This window comes from Amblyomma americanum, chromosome 1 (genome assembly GCF_052857255.1).
Source record: "Amblyomma americanum isolate KBUSLIRL-KWMA chromosome 1, ASM5285725v1, whole genome shotgun sequence".
In the NCBI taxonomy this organism is placed as follows: domain Eukaryota; kingdom Metazoa; phylum Arthropoda; class Arachnida; order Ixodida; family Ixodidae; genus Amblyomma; species Amblyomma americanum.
Window position 1 is genome coordinate 313,700,600 of NC_135497.1, and position 15,457 is coordinate 313,716,056.

Sequence of the window (15,457 nt, forward strand, 5' to 3'; positions counted from 1 at the left end):
TCTACATACGGTGAAAGCTTTGCTTGACGAACAAACTTTTTCACGTCAGTTCCGCATTCTTGTTCTGACCGACTGCCGCATCAGAAGGAACGCACTGGGTGGGATTCTTCTCAGTTGTGCACGAGGTGTAAACGTGATTCCAGAGAAAAGACGAACATTTTGTTTGCCGGAAAGGCGAGATTTCCTAGCCCGCATACCCTAAAGACCTGTTTCGATCGAGTTACCTTTTTTTCTTTCGCTCGCGAAGTGGCGGCTATGGATAGACTGCCGACTATGAAAGTTAAACGCTGCGGGAAACACCAGCCACGTCAGTGGCCTTGATCGTCAGCGATGTGCGTTGCAGCCTCCAGGGAATGTGCGTGTGCTGCGTAATAAGTTTGGAGCTGTCTCTCGCCTCAGATCACGAATGTAGGAGAACGCAGCATTCGGTATACATGGACGAATGGATTCTTAAGGGTGCCGAAGATATCGGGTCTATATATTGTTGAATCATGTAAAAGTCAGCTTCTGCGGTTTCCTGCGTGCAAGTAAGAGACATTGAGAAGTTAGAATTGGCAATAGCTGGACATAAAAGTTAATGAAGAATACCTCAATAACGTCCGATTTGCTGATGACTTTGGCGTGCTAAATAACTCAGGGAAGGAATTCGGGACTTGATGAATTGAACACTAAGAAAAAGCTGTGGCTAAAAATTAATATGAAGAAAATGTACTCCTCAGCAGCCCGGGGAGGGAGCGACAGTTTAAAATGGGAAGCGAGATGTTCGACATGGTAAGGTAAGGGAATGCATCTACAGACCATGATAGTGAAATGGTAAGAAAATAATAAGAATGGGCTGAAGTGCGTTTGGCAGGCAATCTCGGATCATGGGTAGCAGCTCACCGGTTACCTCTCAACAGGAAAGTACGTAATAGTTGTATCCTGACAGTACTCAGCTATGGGGCAGAAACTTGGAGTCTAAATAAAAGGCTTGACGTAAAATTTAGAAAAACGCAGTGACTTACATAAAAAGGTGATAGAGGTAGCGTTAACAGACAAAAAGAAATTACAGAGGGCATTTAAGACTACTTACGTGCTTTGAAAGCGAGAGCTTTACTATTTCAATTTATATTTTTTCATTCCTCTCTAATCACACACATACTGAATAACCTACAGTCGTAAGACAACGCATAGACTAGGTTCACCTTTATTCCCCAACAAGCAATGCGGCTTTGTGGCCTATAGGTTGCGTGCGTGCCTTGCAATCTGAAGTCCCATTGTCCAGTTCCCTGCAGCTGCGCAAGTATTTTTTTCAGTGCGAGAACCCTATTAGCCTCTTACTGCACAAAATCCAAAAGTGGACGTCATGCCTCTGAGATACCTTCTGAAAAAAAAAAACATTTCTGCCACTGGGTTTCGAACAAGCGGAGGTGCGAACAGATCTGAGCTTCGCTGCAGGAGGGCGCTGTGCTATCACCGCGAACTTTTTTTTAATTTATTTCCCGGAAAACTTTCCGTAAATGAAAATCTGGATATGTTCATGCCGCAAAACGCCAGGCTGCGTAGTACGAGTCCACCACACCCCGCACGTCCCCACCTTCACAAATATCAAAGTTCTGGGAGGCACACACATGCATCCAGATAGGGGACCCAGCTAGGCGGGTATATCGGGGCTGCATACTCCCCTCACCAAAGCGCCCTACTCACAGAACAAAGATTTCGATGGCTACGGTGATTCGGCGTGGCGGCCCCTCATACGGCTCTTCCAGAAAGTAAATAGTCTCATCAACATAGCCGATCGCGCCTCGTGTTAAAGTGCCACACTCTCGTGATGCGCATTGCACATGGTCGCCTTCATCAACTTCCATCCGTGCACAAAAAACACTATTAGCCTCCTACCCTGCAAAATCCGCAGGTAGACGTGAAGCCTCTGAGATAACGACGAAAGGAAAGGAAAGGCGCATGACTAGCTCCTTGGGTCAGTGGACACCTCAATCGCGCTTTGAGCTACGTGGAGGTAGTGACAGAGATGGGCACTGCATGCGTTGTCTTTGAAAGCGTGGTGGCAAAAACGCGGAGCAGGAGCAATAGGGAGCCGGTGTTCACTGACGCTGGCGTTGACAAGGTTGAAGACTCCGTTGATTTTGAGGGGAAAAAAGGCGCATAACTGGCTTCCTGAGTGAGTAGATACCTCAATTGTGCTTTCAGGTACGTGGCGCTGGTGTCCACATGTAAAACATCGTCCTCTCGCACAATATTTTGTGCTTAGCATGCTAAACCACCAAACATTTTTTTCTTTGCTGATGCCATCATTGGCGGTTTTCCAGACCACTTTTCCTGGACGCCGACAACGACGTCAGGTTTTGTTGTTAATGGGCCATGTAAGACTTTCGCATTAAACAAGCAAAGTGCGTAAGGGAACCAACGCCAGTTGCGCATATCCCAGAAGAAACCAAGTAGTGAAAAATGGACATTGGCAGGACATGTAAAAGGGAGAACAGATGGCCAATGGCCCCTTTCGATAGAGGCGTGCATTCCAGCCGAAAATAAATGTAGCAAGGGAAGTGGTGCAGATAGCCAGGTGGGCAGATGAGTTTGGAAAGTTAGCAGGATAGGGTGGCCACAACTGGCCCACGTCAGGGCTAATTGGAAATCACTGGGAAATGCCTTTGACTTGCAGTGGACGTAGATATGAGGATGATTGCGTGGGTGTGATGATGGTTCCCTATTTAAAGTGGCGCACATCAGTGATCGTTTACAAGGGCAATTTTCGCAGTAGCGTACGCGCAAGTCTTGAACACTCATCGCGAATGAAAAAAGAGAGAGAGAAAGAAAGAGAAGCGACGAAAAAAAGAAATGCTCGACGTATACTTTGCATACTCGAAACCTAGTTTAGTTCTGAAAGCTTTATTTCACCTCGCGAAATCAGACCACTCGGTAAACAGGAAAGCCACTGCGCTGACTGCTTGCTTTCTTTGCCAATCCTGTGGCGTTACTTCGTGCGCTAAAAAGGTGCTCTTTTGTTTGATGGAAACGTTCCAAGCAAAATGTTAAGAAATAGCGCGCATTCAATCGATCGATTCCCGTTAACGATGAATTAACATGCCGCCCAGCAATTTTCCTTTCTACAGGCTCGCGCGCGGGCAGGGGATGGGCAAGCATCGTCGAGAAAATTACGAGCTGGCGCAGAGTCTTTAATAAACGATCGCGATTACGCAGAGACAGAGAAACTTTCAAAGTGGAAGAAGTGTGAAAGTGAGGGTCCAAAAAAGGGAATGTGTGCTCGTGCGTCATAATGGCATCGCGCGAAAGCGACTCCACCCGCAGATTGGCACTTTCGCTAACAGCAAGCGGACTCTCGTCGACCATGCTGTTGAGACGCGTTGGTTCCACCTCCGCCTGTCCTCGTCCCTCAAATACAGCCGCGGGCTTTCCTCTGCCAGTAAAAGTTTATTTACTCATTCATCCGTCCCCAGCTGCTCGCGAGCCCACAAAGACGCCGCATTGGACCAGTGCCCAATGGGAGTCGCTCAGAGTACGTCCATGTTTTTATGCTGCCACGCCGAGGAAACAATCGTTGCTTTTTTATAGCAACTTGGCGCTGTCCGTCTCCAATGAGAAACTGACAGCTTGGACACCAGCGTCCCGACATCGCCGCACCCTTTTAGGTCACAAAAAATAAAATAAGGACCGACGCACCTTCGTCCTTCATGTGTTTGAAAAGCGAAAGAGTGTTTGATCGCATTGAAACCGCCTCGGCGGTCATGAAAATAATAAAAATAATAAAAAACCGGCACGGCACGTCGCGAAAGAACGTCCAGTGGTTTGTTTGCCCGCACCCCCCCCTCCCCCTCTCTCTCCTTCTTTCTATCGTAGCTCTGCGACCGTGGCCCCCAATTACCAACGTGCGTACGCATGACAGAGTGGAAAATGCACAGCCTGCACGCTTCGCCTTTGGTGCCACCACTTCCTTCAGGAGCGCGTCCGTCTTTCTCAGAACGGCGCGTTTTATTCGCCGCAGTGCGTCCCAAGCTGGCATCACGACGCCGGAGAAAAACAAACAAACAATGTGGTGAAGATGAGCAGCAGCGAGAAGCAAAGAGAAATAAAAGAGGAAGCCAGCAGATATCGCGAATACAGTATTTGAGCCAACACCGAGAACAACAACTACGACTGCAGTACAGGCTCCCCCTACAACACGCGCGTAACGTTTGCCGAGCTTTGCAACTCAGCTCCACTTTTAACAGCGATCTTGTATACCGAATGTTTCACTGCAGGCTTTACACAATTTTTAAAAGTAGGGTTTTTTGAGTTAGAAAAGCGATTTTTTTTTGGCATAGCATTGCCAGAGGTGTAGTGCATTATAATATAGCTAAGACGTGCTAACTACTGCGATGGATAACTAATATCGAATAGTTAACTTTTTAACTAATAATATTAGTTTAATTATTTATCGAGAGGCTTACAGCCCTGAGTAAGTGATATCCAGATCACTTGCTAGAATTTTGGAAGCTACCTTCGGCTCTGTGCTCCAACATATTTTGGCTATTTCTACGCGTTACGTGCACTGGAGGGGTTGCTTTGCCTGCAAGCTTCTTGAAAGCGCATATATTTCGGCGCAATATTTTTTTAAGCAGCCTACTAGTTAGGCCGTCTTAGTGTATTCTGATGCGCTACACCGCTGACAATGATATGCCGAAAAAAGCGCTCTTCCAACTCAAAAAAGCCTTTTTTTAAAAATTGCAGAGCATCTTAGGTGAAACATCCGGTACACGGTTGCATAATAATAATAATAATAATAATAATAATAATAATAATAATAATAATAATAATAATAATAATAATAATAATAATAATAATAATAATAATAATAATAATAATAATAATAATAATAATAATAATAATAATAATATTGGTTTTTGGGGAAAGGAAATGGCGCAGTATCTGTCTCATTATCCTTGGACACCTGAACCGAGCCGTAAGGGAAGGGATAAAGGAGGGAGTGAAAGAAGACAGGAAGAAAGGTGCCGTAGTGGAGGGCTCCGGAATAACTTCTACCGCCTGGGGATCTTTAACGTGCACTGACACCGCACAGCACACGGGCGTCTTAGCGTTTTTCCTCCATAAAAACGCAGCCGCCGTGGTCGGGTTCGAACCCGAGCGCCTCAACCACTGAGCCACTGCGGCGGGTTGCCCAAGGGGCGAACAGAGCGGTTGCCCCGGTGTCCACAACAGGCAGCGCGTCTGGGAGGGTAATTGGGCAGCAGCAGCAGTGTTCAGAGGGGAAAAGCACACGCTCGGGCCCTAATGCGCCGTTTACGCCTATATGCCCATGCATCGTTTCTCGCTAACTCGCCTCTCGGCTTCATCCTTAGTGCATGTTCAAAAACGAGCGTTGGGTACACGATGTGTTGCAGCGGCTCAGGTGCGCTGACGTCACGAGCGCGATCTCGGCAGGCCTGCGTCGTCGAGGGACAGTTTCTAGAGGAAATAAATAAAAACATTGGGTGCCTCGGTTATGACCACAAACGCTTGTGTGTGCGTGCGTGTGAGCGCTCGGGCGTGCGTCCTACGGTCGAGTTTCCTCTTGGCGTTTATTGGAAGCGCCCGAGCCAGAGGCATCTCGTCCAGATCTCGCTTGAGGTTTGTTCACACGCGCGCTCTTCGCCTGTTTCGCCGCGCTACTCGCTTGCCTAACAAAATGCGTACATGAGCGCGCGCAATGAAGTTTGCCTTTCCATAATAAGCGACCCCTCCTCCACTCCCCGTTGCCACTTGGCTCCTCATCCTTAACGTTATTCTCGGCGAGGCGAGCTTGACACTCTTGTCCACCTCCGTGTCTTCGCGCTAGGCTAGCGAGAGAAGCAGAGAGAGCGAAAGAGAGAAAAAAAAAAGAAAGCAGGAAGAAAAGAGAATAGAAAAGAAAGAGAAAACAGGAGCCGCTAACTGGACGTAGCGGCGACCGTGGCCTTGCTCCGTCACGGCGGCGTCTTCTTTCTCGGGGCAGCATATAAAAAAGGGCCGCTAGCCAAGCGACGCACACAGCACAGTCCCCTACCAACCAAAGCACGCCTCACCTTTCCCTGTTTGTCTCAGTTCTCCACATACAAGGCACCATGAAGGCGGCACTGTTCATCGCGTCTGCTCTGCTCCTGGCCTCCGTCACCAACGCTGGAAAGTTCTTGTGCCGTAAGTGGAACTCGGGATATTTATTTTTTTCTCCTTTATCTTCCCTGGCCACTCCCCGTCCTCATCATGGAAGAGTAGCCATCGAACGCTCACTCCGGTTCAAGCGACGGAGCTATTACGGCCCCGAGACAACCCTCTCAAGGGGGACATCTCCCATGAAACGCAAGGAGAGACTTCCCCCTCACTTATGCCTGTCGTTGTCTTCCGCATGCGGTTGTTCTGAGGACTGTCAGTTTGGCAGACGTGCCACAATCGTAAATTTATACTGGGGCACCATAGCTGCTGCTTTTTCATGCAGGGAGAAAACCAATTTCTTTCGCCAAAGCTGTTCGTGCACACGTTTCGACGATCGCAGTCGGGCAGATTCGGAAACCGCGCAACGTGTAGGCGAGCGTTGGCTATGACCGGACAAAGTATGAGCCGGTGCGTTAAGTCACTCGCAACGGTAACGAGCTGCGAGTGCACCCTGTGTACTAAAATCGTGGTTACAGTATGCGCGCCCCAACGAACTGTTTTTATAAGCTTCGATGAGAGAGCAGATTTAAATTAAGGTTAGGAGCTGAAATTTTCACCCCCAAAGTTGGAGACGCGGCTACTGTTAGTGTCGACAACCCGTACTTCCAGTAGGTGCTGCTGACATACACTGAGCACGAGTTACACTGGTATGGCGCACCACCATGCAAAAATGCCGCAGCGCAGCATGTGAATTGGAAAAAGATGCCCCTTCAATACGCGGGGACTGGAATGTAAACCTGCTCTTCTTACTGGCCTACAGAGTGCGTCAATGTCATCCTTTTTTGATACGCAACGCATATACGCGGGGGAAAAAAGAAATGGGCTGCGGCAGCTGTCATACTCACTCACGTTCATGCAATCTTACTCCACCTCACCTGCGTCTCCACTGTTCGACCGAGGAGTTGTCACCTGACTGTGTAGTCCAATTTATTCTAGCGTGCCAGGTCACCGCGCAAAATTTCCAGCGCCCATTGTAAAACTTTCATTCCTAACGCGTTGTGATTTCGTACGCAGCCGAACGGGTTCATTTTCTTGTTAGTGCAGATGGAGTGGGAGGGAGAGTTGCTCTGGTTTGTGCTCGTTTAACTCCGACCGCAAGCCTTCTCGACGCCTTGAGTTCTCAGTGCGGATGCAGCTATTGAAGACCTTGTTTCGCGATTCCCGCGTTACGAAGTACACTGTCTTGCTGGACAGTCGGAAGAGACATGTCGAACGTCCGCTGACAAAAGTTTTGAAAATTGCAAAAATGTAAGATACTCTTATGAAGATACTGAAGGCAATGGTTCATTCTTCTGATATGCAGCAAAATATTTCTTTTAAAGTGTTTCCATCGATCGCATCGAACAGTTAAGCCCGCCATAGAAAATCAATGGGGGACGCTTTTGATGACAGCAAAAACGTTAATAGAAAAAAATTCAAGAATGCCATCGGATGATCTGCGGATATATTGATTAATATAGTGAAATCTTACATTATATACGAAAAAATTGCGTTCATAAACGGCTTCCCACTCCAAAAGTGCTTTTGTCTAGAATTGTTTGGTGTGGGGAATGCGTTTAAGTTTCTGTCCACGAATTGCCGTTCTTGAAGACGACTCGGGATTGGTGTGGGGGAAGATTGAAGAGATATCCATTTTTGCACCCTCATATGCCGGATAGTGGACCGAAAGCTGACAAATCAGCATCCGAGCTGTTGAAAATTGAAGATAAGGTCCTTCTTACTATAGACTCAGATACGGCCGCGCTACAAGCATACGCCACTGGTGAAGTGTTGAGGTGAAGCATTCTCTGCTGCTGATGATAGAGACCACGAATGGCCAGAATGCAAGTTCTTGCTACACCCATCTCACATTGAATCAGGAAGGGCATGAGCGCCACACTTCGCGCCAGTGATGTACACCCTCTGTCAAAAGTTTAGAGCCCAGGGCGCGTGCAGCTTGTAATGCATCTTTGGCGATCAAAATCTCCAGAAGTGAAGATTTTTCGTCCTGCTCCCTCCAACGGGTAGGATTTCCACGAGTGCTACGGGTGCCCCACTACATGGCTTAGAAGCAAACTCCTTGGGCTGCAAACTTCTGACCTCGTCTGTGTTCGAGTTGACACTGAGGTTTAGTCCACGGCAGATGTTAAGCACAGTGTCTACACTCGTCTCATCTACAGTTGTCTTTGACAGCCGTCGCTAGCCCAATGGTGGCTATTTTCTCGCTCAAGATTGTGCACGTCTCCCATCTTCTCTCGCACATGACGTCATCCCAAGTTTCTCTGCACTTATTCGTCGCGGTGAGGAAAAGCCCAAAGTTTAATCAGTGATTACATCAATTTAATGGCTAGCGAAAAAAAAGCTTTGCATAACTTACCTACCGGCTTCATACATTTGAATCCTTGAATTCCATGCAATTCTCAAAATTATAGGGGCACTAAGCAATTCTTATGATGTGTAAATTCGAGCGCAACGGTAACTGGTTCCCTGGGTCAGTGGACGCCTCAATCGCGCTTTGAGGTACCTGGCGGTGGGGACACCGGCGGCCTTTTGCGCCAGTGGGGGTGATGACATCATTTGCGTGCCGCGTTTTGGCCATGGGTTTCAAGTGTAACTGGCTCACTGTTTCAGTGGACACCTCAATCGCGCTGTGAGTAGGAGGTGGCGTCCACTCAGAAATTGAGGCAGTTACGCACCTTTCATTTTCTCAAAACCGGCGGAAGGTTTAGACTCCGTTGATTTTGAGGAAATTAAAGGCGCATAACTGGCTCCCTGGATCAGTGGACACCTCACTCGATGACGTCATTTGCGTTCCGCGTTTCGGCCACGGGTTTCCGATTACGGCGGTCTTTTCGCGCAATGAGTTAACTAGTGTTCTCGCATTAAAAACCATTTCAGCTTCCTTTCAAACCATTCAGGCCTCAACACGCTGTTCGGGCCTTCACGCGTGTTCAGGCCTTAAAGGGAAGCAGCACCGTTTTTTTTTAAAGAATTAGACGAGATTCAAGAATTCACATGTATGAAGCTTGTGGTGAAGCTTGCTAAGTTTGTGTATAATTTGGGGGGGGGGGGGGGGGCGGGCGAGGAGTTATTGTTTTAAATTGTGGAGTAATTGTCAGTTAAAGCGGGCACAATGTTCATGCTTCTCACAGCATACGAGCAATGCGACGAAGCTTGGGGGTGATGTCATGGGCGGTAAGATTTCAGATTACCACTGCCTTCGCCCACACCCTGCAGTGCGTCGTCGGCTGCCGCCAAAAATGTTCCGCGAGCTTTACCTTCAGTGGCGTTAGTTTTGTTCCTTCGACCAAGCATTTCTGCGTTGGAAATGTAACGCCGCCGTAGATTACGTCACCATGAAGCCCCCTAATCGGCGCTGCATATCACCATTTCAAATGGTAATACAGAACAGGCTTCGCATACTTTACACACGTTTCGCACATCGATCCCTTTAAACTCATCGATTTCTAAATCGCCTTCAGTTGCCCTTTTTAAGGCACGTACTCCTCCATGTATCAGGAAAGATGAAAAGCTCTGTGACTGTGCATTAAAGGTAAAATTATGTTAAAATAACATTCTTCAATGAGAATTTCAACCTTATCAAAAGGCCATCTGTGCCGCTGCATTGCTTCAATCTATTTTGATAAGCAAACATATCTCCTCCAAAACAGATTATGTTTGCGAAGCAGTGCAAAAGGCTGCAAACTAAGGTATCATTACACTGCCAGTGACATTACATTCGTCTACATTTTCTTCGCACAGGCACGTGGCTAATTGAGCCCCAACATATATATATATATATATATATATATATATATATATATATATATATATATATATATATATATATATATATATATATATATATATATATATATATATATATATATATATATATATATATATATATATATAGCTGTGAAAAGCTTTGACCTTAGCGGTAGGCGAGCGCAAAATTACTATACTTTGCCAAGTATCATTCCTTCTTTAAAAGCTGTGTCAATGAGAAAAACAAGCTGTTCGACTGGCGTGAATGCATGCGCTCGATGTGTCCACTCTCGTTGCGCCATAGTGGCTCAATGTGCCAGAGACGTCATTACACGAGACATCGTGTGAACGAATCTGGCAGCAGCTGATTGTCTTTTATTCTTTTTCCACATGGCGGGCTTTTTGACGTCTTGAGAAGCCTAATCGCAACAACACCCACACCCCCACTGCCTTGGCAAACGTTGGCGGAATATAAGACGGTGGTGCGGCGGCTTGCTTGGATTACGCTGAAAGCAAGGCGAGAGTTTAGCATGGCGGGCTCTTGGACAAGTGACAAGGGAACGACTTGCACCCGCTCCTATCGATGCAAATCGTTCAAGGTCAAGGCCAGTGTACGTTCGCCATGTCTTTGGATCACGCCATGCGCTTCCGCTGACGGGTCGTATGAGGAAGCAGGCGGGCACTTAAATTTAGTCGTTATTGACAATCTCTAAACAGGACGCATCGACCGCTTCTTTCCTCTGATGGGATCGTGGGCTGCATCGGGTAGTCGCTGAAGATCGTATATTTGCGTCACCGGAGTGTAACCGTTTCTTTTTCGTATTTTTTTTTTGTTACAGCAGCACCTTTCCCTGGCAAGTTAACCAAACCGACCAGACAGTTTATATTTGTACGGGCTCCAACTAGCGCCAAGAAAGATAGGAATAAGCACAAGGCAGTCCCGTGACTTGCACATGCAGTGTATTTGAAGAGCGAGAGATTCAACAACTTCGACCTGTTCTCGTTTTGTGTGACCGCTTGTGTCAACGTGACCGCGAAGAAGGGTTTAACCTCTGTCATTTACTTTGTACAATACATCTCGTACAATACAGAAGATAAACAATGCAAGATGCGTTAAATATATTTTAGCCGTGCTAATCACGATAATGATTGCTTCCACAGGGCTTCCAGAAGACAAGGTGATCCCAGCGCTCGAGTGCCTTCAACAGAACGTGAGCCCCGAGGTCAGAAACCTTCTTTCTCTGCAGTTTTGCTACACCGATGACAATCTGCTCATTTGAGAGACCGGGTGTTTTTTTTTTCCGAACCGAGTGCGAATGTAGCACCTTTCCTTCATACGCGGACATTTCTTCTCTCCTCGTATTTATCCAGGAGTAATTATGCTCCGGTACGGTGCAGTTACAGCATCAGCGGCACGGTCTAGCCGCGCGGTGTTACGTTATCAACGCAACGCAACACAAAATTGAACAGGGCACTGTACCAATGCTTAAAATTACGTCAGCTACTTCAGCAGGCTAACAACAGCAGGAAATATGGACGATGGAGATTATGAGAATGTGCTAACGCACTGAGTAATCGCGGAGGCAGATCAGTGAGCCTGCATGATCAACCAAATGTACTATGCTGAGCAAAAAATCGATACGCGTGCTCCGAGGGAGGATACCTTTTCCGCGTTCCTCCGCCCACTACCACGGCAGAGCGACACAGTCATGTTCAGGAAAGTGCGAAAACATAGGACAGGAGATAAGACCTTTTCAAAAATAGGTTGAAGTGCGCCGCCACTTTGGACACTGGGCTGTGCTCGTACTATAGGAAAGAGATGAGGATAAGCGCTACCACGCCCTCCCCACAGCCCGAAAATGGCGCCCTGTTCAGATTCTTAGCACCCTCCGCTGCGTCACGGGTCTTGGTGTAACCCTTCTTATGTTTAGGGTTGACGTAGCGGGTGGACTTCCCATGCTTGCGCGGGAGCTCACGCTTGGCGCATGAAACTCGGGCTCGTTTTCACCCTTCTGCTTAACCTCCTAAACACCCTTACCCTTAACGTCCCTGTCTTGTCTTTCCGCCTCTTTACATAATTCACTCCACTGTACCACAGCAGCTCCATTGCGCGAGATGGTCGCAAAAATATTATTATTCAGTTCTTCGTCAAAGGCGTCATGGGAGCAGTGCTTTTTCAGTGAGTGCGGGAGGTACACTGCGGAAGAAAAAGGCTTTTGAAACGCCGTGGTTAGCTTATGTTGAGGGCAAACTATATTAGAATTGCTGTGGGTGACTACGTGAGGGCTGTTCAATGACAACGAAAGAAAAAATATTGCATCAAGAAAAGAACTATTTTTCGTCGCGAACTAAGTGTAATGGGGTACAAGGCTTTAACTAATATGGCTATATGAAGATGCCTTAGGAGTAATTTGAGAAAATTAATTGAGAGCTAGGCGCAATTCTGGCCAAATAAATTGCGCCGTTCAGGTAACATAAACGTTTTGCAGACAAGCATACTTGACTGCAAAGCGCTTGAGTGGCCTCAAGAAATGGAAGCGGGCGCCAAAGCGAGGTTTCGCTCCTTATGCCAGGTTGTTTGAACAGTTATTTACCTGCTCAGATAAAACCCCTCACGAAGGTAGCAAGCAATATCGCATGTGCCGAGCGGAATTCTTTGTTTCGCTTCAGAACCGTGTCTGGTGTGCTCTGCCCTGTGCGCATCCATCGGGTGCAGAACAATCTGCAGTGCTCCAGGACTATTCATCGACAAAGATACCTTCTTTACATAGCGTTTATCTCTTCGTCCATTTTGGTTCTTCGCAATTTGCCGCGGCAGAAAAAAAAAGTGGCAGCAAAATTACATGCCGAGCCGGGCTGAACTCCGAATACGCCGAAAAACCTTTACAATTAACTTTTTCAACTCCGATTGAAATGCATTCAGTGTACAGTTTCATTGTGTACAACGTCTATTCGCTGTTTCTGAGCAAGGTCTTTCTCTGGACCACAGATCGCTAGCTACCTGGGAAGGCTGCCAGAGAAGGGTGCCGGTTTCGTCCGAACCGCTTGCAAATCGGGAACCGACTTCGTAAGTGCACAGTTTGTACTTTTTTTCTATTCTGGCCGAGTTATATAGTTACTGTAGCAATACATGGGGGAGTGAGTGAGTGAAGACGCGCTATTTACTGGCGACATTTTCGAATTAGAACCCCGCAAAAAGGCCTTATGTTTTCGCGAACACGTGGTGACTGTTGGTTTTTTCTAGGTTTACTTCGCATGAAGATAAAATGACACAGATTAATTCTTTATGCATACAGAATGCATATGTACAGCAAGTTATTAGATTGCATCTCTGCACTTAAATCCGTGCGAAGTAAATGTGGAAAAACCCCTAGTTTCTGTGTAACACCCGAACTGGTTTCTTGAACAACGGGTTAACCCGATGTCTATGCGAAAATACATCTTGAAAAAAAATCGCAGTTTTTCAGTGTACAAGACGAAGGCATCTCGCGAGAACAAGCAGATGTCCTGTGCTTTTCTAGAGCGGCGTTTTCAGAATGATTTTAAACCTTTTTTTAACGCGCTTGTAATCAACGGAATATAGCATAATCTGTCGATAAGTTCGGAAAGTACGTCCTAAAAGCGATAATCCAGAATGCGCGCACTGACAGGATGTTTTATCGGCATCATTGTATCAAGCGCTACCCGCGCTAACGACGTCCTGTCGCAGGGCTGTAAGGCATTTGAAATGGCCGCTGTTATGTTGAATGGGTTCAAAATATAGATTACTTGCTATGCACTTCGCAATGTTTACTGCGCACTTCAAAGATACCCGAGCACGTGTTTCAAGTGTTCGTTTCTCTCTTCTTTTCAGGACGACGTTACGCGCTTGCTGTGGTCGGTAAGAAATTTTCATTTCTAGTTGTCAGCGATACTGACACGCTTCTACTGTCGTGTAGAGTATCGAAAGCGCGATGTGACCAACCCCGACGGCTCGGTGGCTATGGTGTTCTGCTAAAGAGCACGGAGGTAAAGGGAACGAAATGGAAGCTCAGTGCACGTAAAAGAATCACAGCTAGTCGAAATAACTCCTAAGCCTTCCACTTCATAGCGCACACTGTTTTCTAGGCACGCAAAAACCCGAAGCCAACTATAGAGAATGCGATGCGATTATTGCATGCCAGCTATAAGGTAGCGAGCGGGACTTCCTAGACCAGGCAACATCACTGAACCGGCCTCCTCCTCATATTTGCATTCTTTTTGCTTTCTAACTGAATTGTTTATGAGTGAAGAGAGGTCTTCTGGACAACAGTTTAAGAGCCAGGTGGTTTTTCCAGCAATGACCATTACATAAGAGCAACTTTCCGGGTTAAGCAGCTCATAAAGAAAAAAAAAAGACAGAAGGAAAAGAACCAGACGAGATAAGAATTACTTTGGCCAACGCGCCCGCCAACCAATGCCCGCCAGTGTCTAGCTCCTCGCGCTCAGAAATGCAGCAACCGGAATTTAATCGAAATCACGTTGAGCTAAAGAAACTGCTCAGAAGCACCGTGAGATTTCCGTGCCAGCCTTCTGTCCTCAATGAAGGGCAGTGTGGTCTTCAGCAATGGCGGAATATTGTGCCATTACGCTGATGATAAGCACGCACGTAAATTTAGACCGTTAACCCTTTATTAACCGAAAAACCATTATTTTGGCGTAATTCCGTCGTAACGAACCCGGCTGGGACTGCAGAGCGACCGATCGACAGGGCAATTGTACGGTCCGGAGTGATTCGAGGGTGATTATTTTGGACTGAAATAGATTAAAGCGTACCGCCGCAGATTAGCTAGTCTTGCAAGAAGGTGGAAAAACATAAACCAAGGAAGCTCACTCTTCAGTTGCTCTATCCTTCGCCGTCACTTTCCCCGCAAGGCAATGGATTGACATTGTAGGAGAGGCTGGCTAGACAGGCGCGCAGCCAGCGACGTTCCTGTCACTTCGACTCCACAATTCGCGTCGCACAGCCTACTGTGCTTACTGCACCTAAGCAAGCTGCATTGCTCATCTATTCCGCTGGTTAGCCAAAAAGACCGAAAGGGTCGGCGAAAGGAACACAATGCGTACACGACCCGCGAGAGGACATGCAGCGCACCATTCGTGTGCCCCACTCCCTGTTTCTCTCCTGCGGCGTCAAAGTACGAGTGTGGTTACTCTTTCCGCAGGAGGAACACCTCAAGGAGCTCATCAAAGCTGACAAGATTTGCGAGGCCAAGTTCTGAGTGGGATGCCGGATGTTGGAGTGCGTGTGTGTATATAGTAAATAAAATCAGAAATCGTGGAAGTGCTTCGTCTCTCTTTATGACAAGGGTATAAATTCCCTCCCCTTCTTAGGCGGACTGCACTGGCTTCGTCTCTCTTTATGACAAGGGTATAAATTCCCTCCCCTTCTTAGGCGGACTGCACTGGCTTCGTCTCTCTTTATGACAAGGGTATAAATTCCCTCCCCTTCTTAGGCGGACTGCACTGCGCACTCCACTCTCTCTCTCTCTATCATACAAATCGTGCG

General features: G+C 47.1%; 1 long non-coding RNA gene across 1 annotated transcript; it reads left to right on the top strand.

Moving 5' to 3' along the window:
- The first annotated feature begins 6,002 nt into the window (after nt 1-6,002).
- On the top strand, nt 6,003-15,232 carry LOC144115364 (uncharacterized). Its single transcript, XR_013311380.1, has 5 exons — nt 6,003-6,168; nt 11,092-11,153; nt 12,920-12,997; nt 13,784-13,810; nt 15,114-15,232. It is a non-coding gene; the product is annotated as an uncharacterized LOC144115364 (long non-coding RNA).
- The last annotated feature ends 225 nt before the right edge of the window (nt 15,233-15,457 follow it).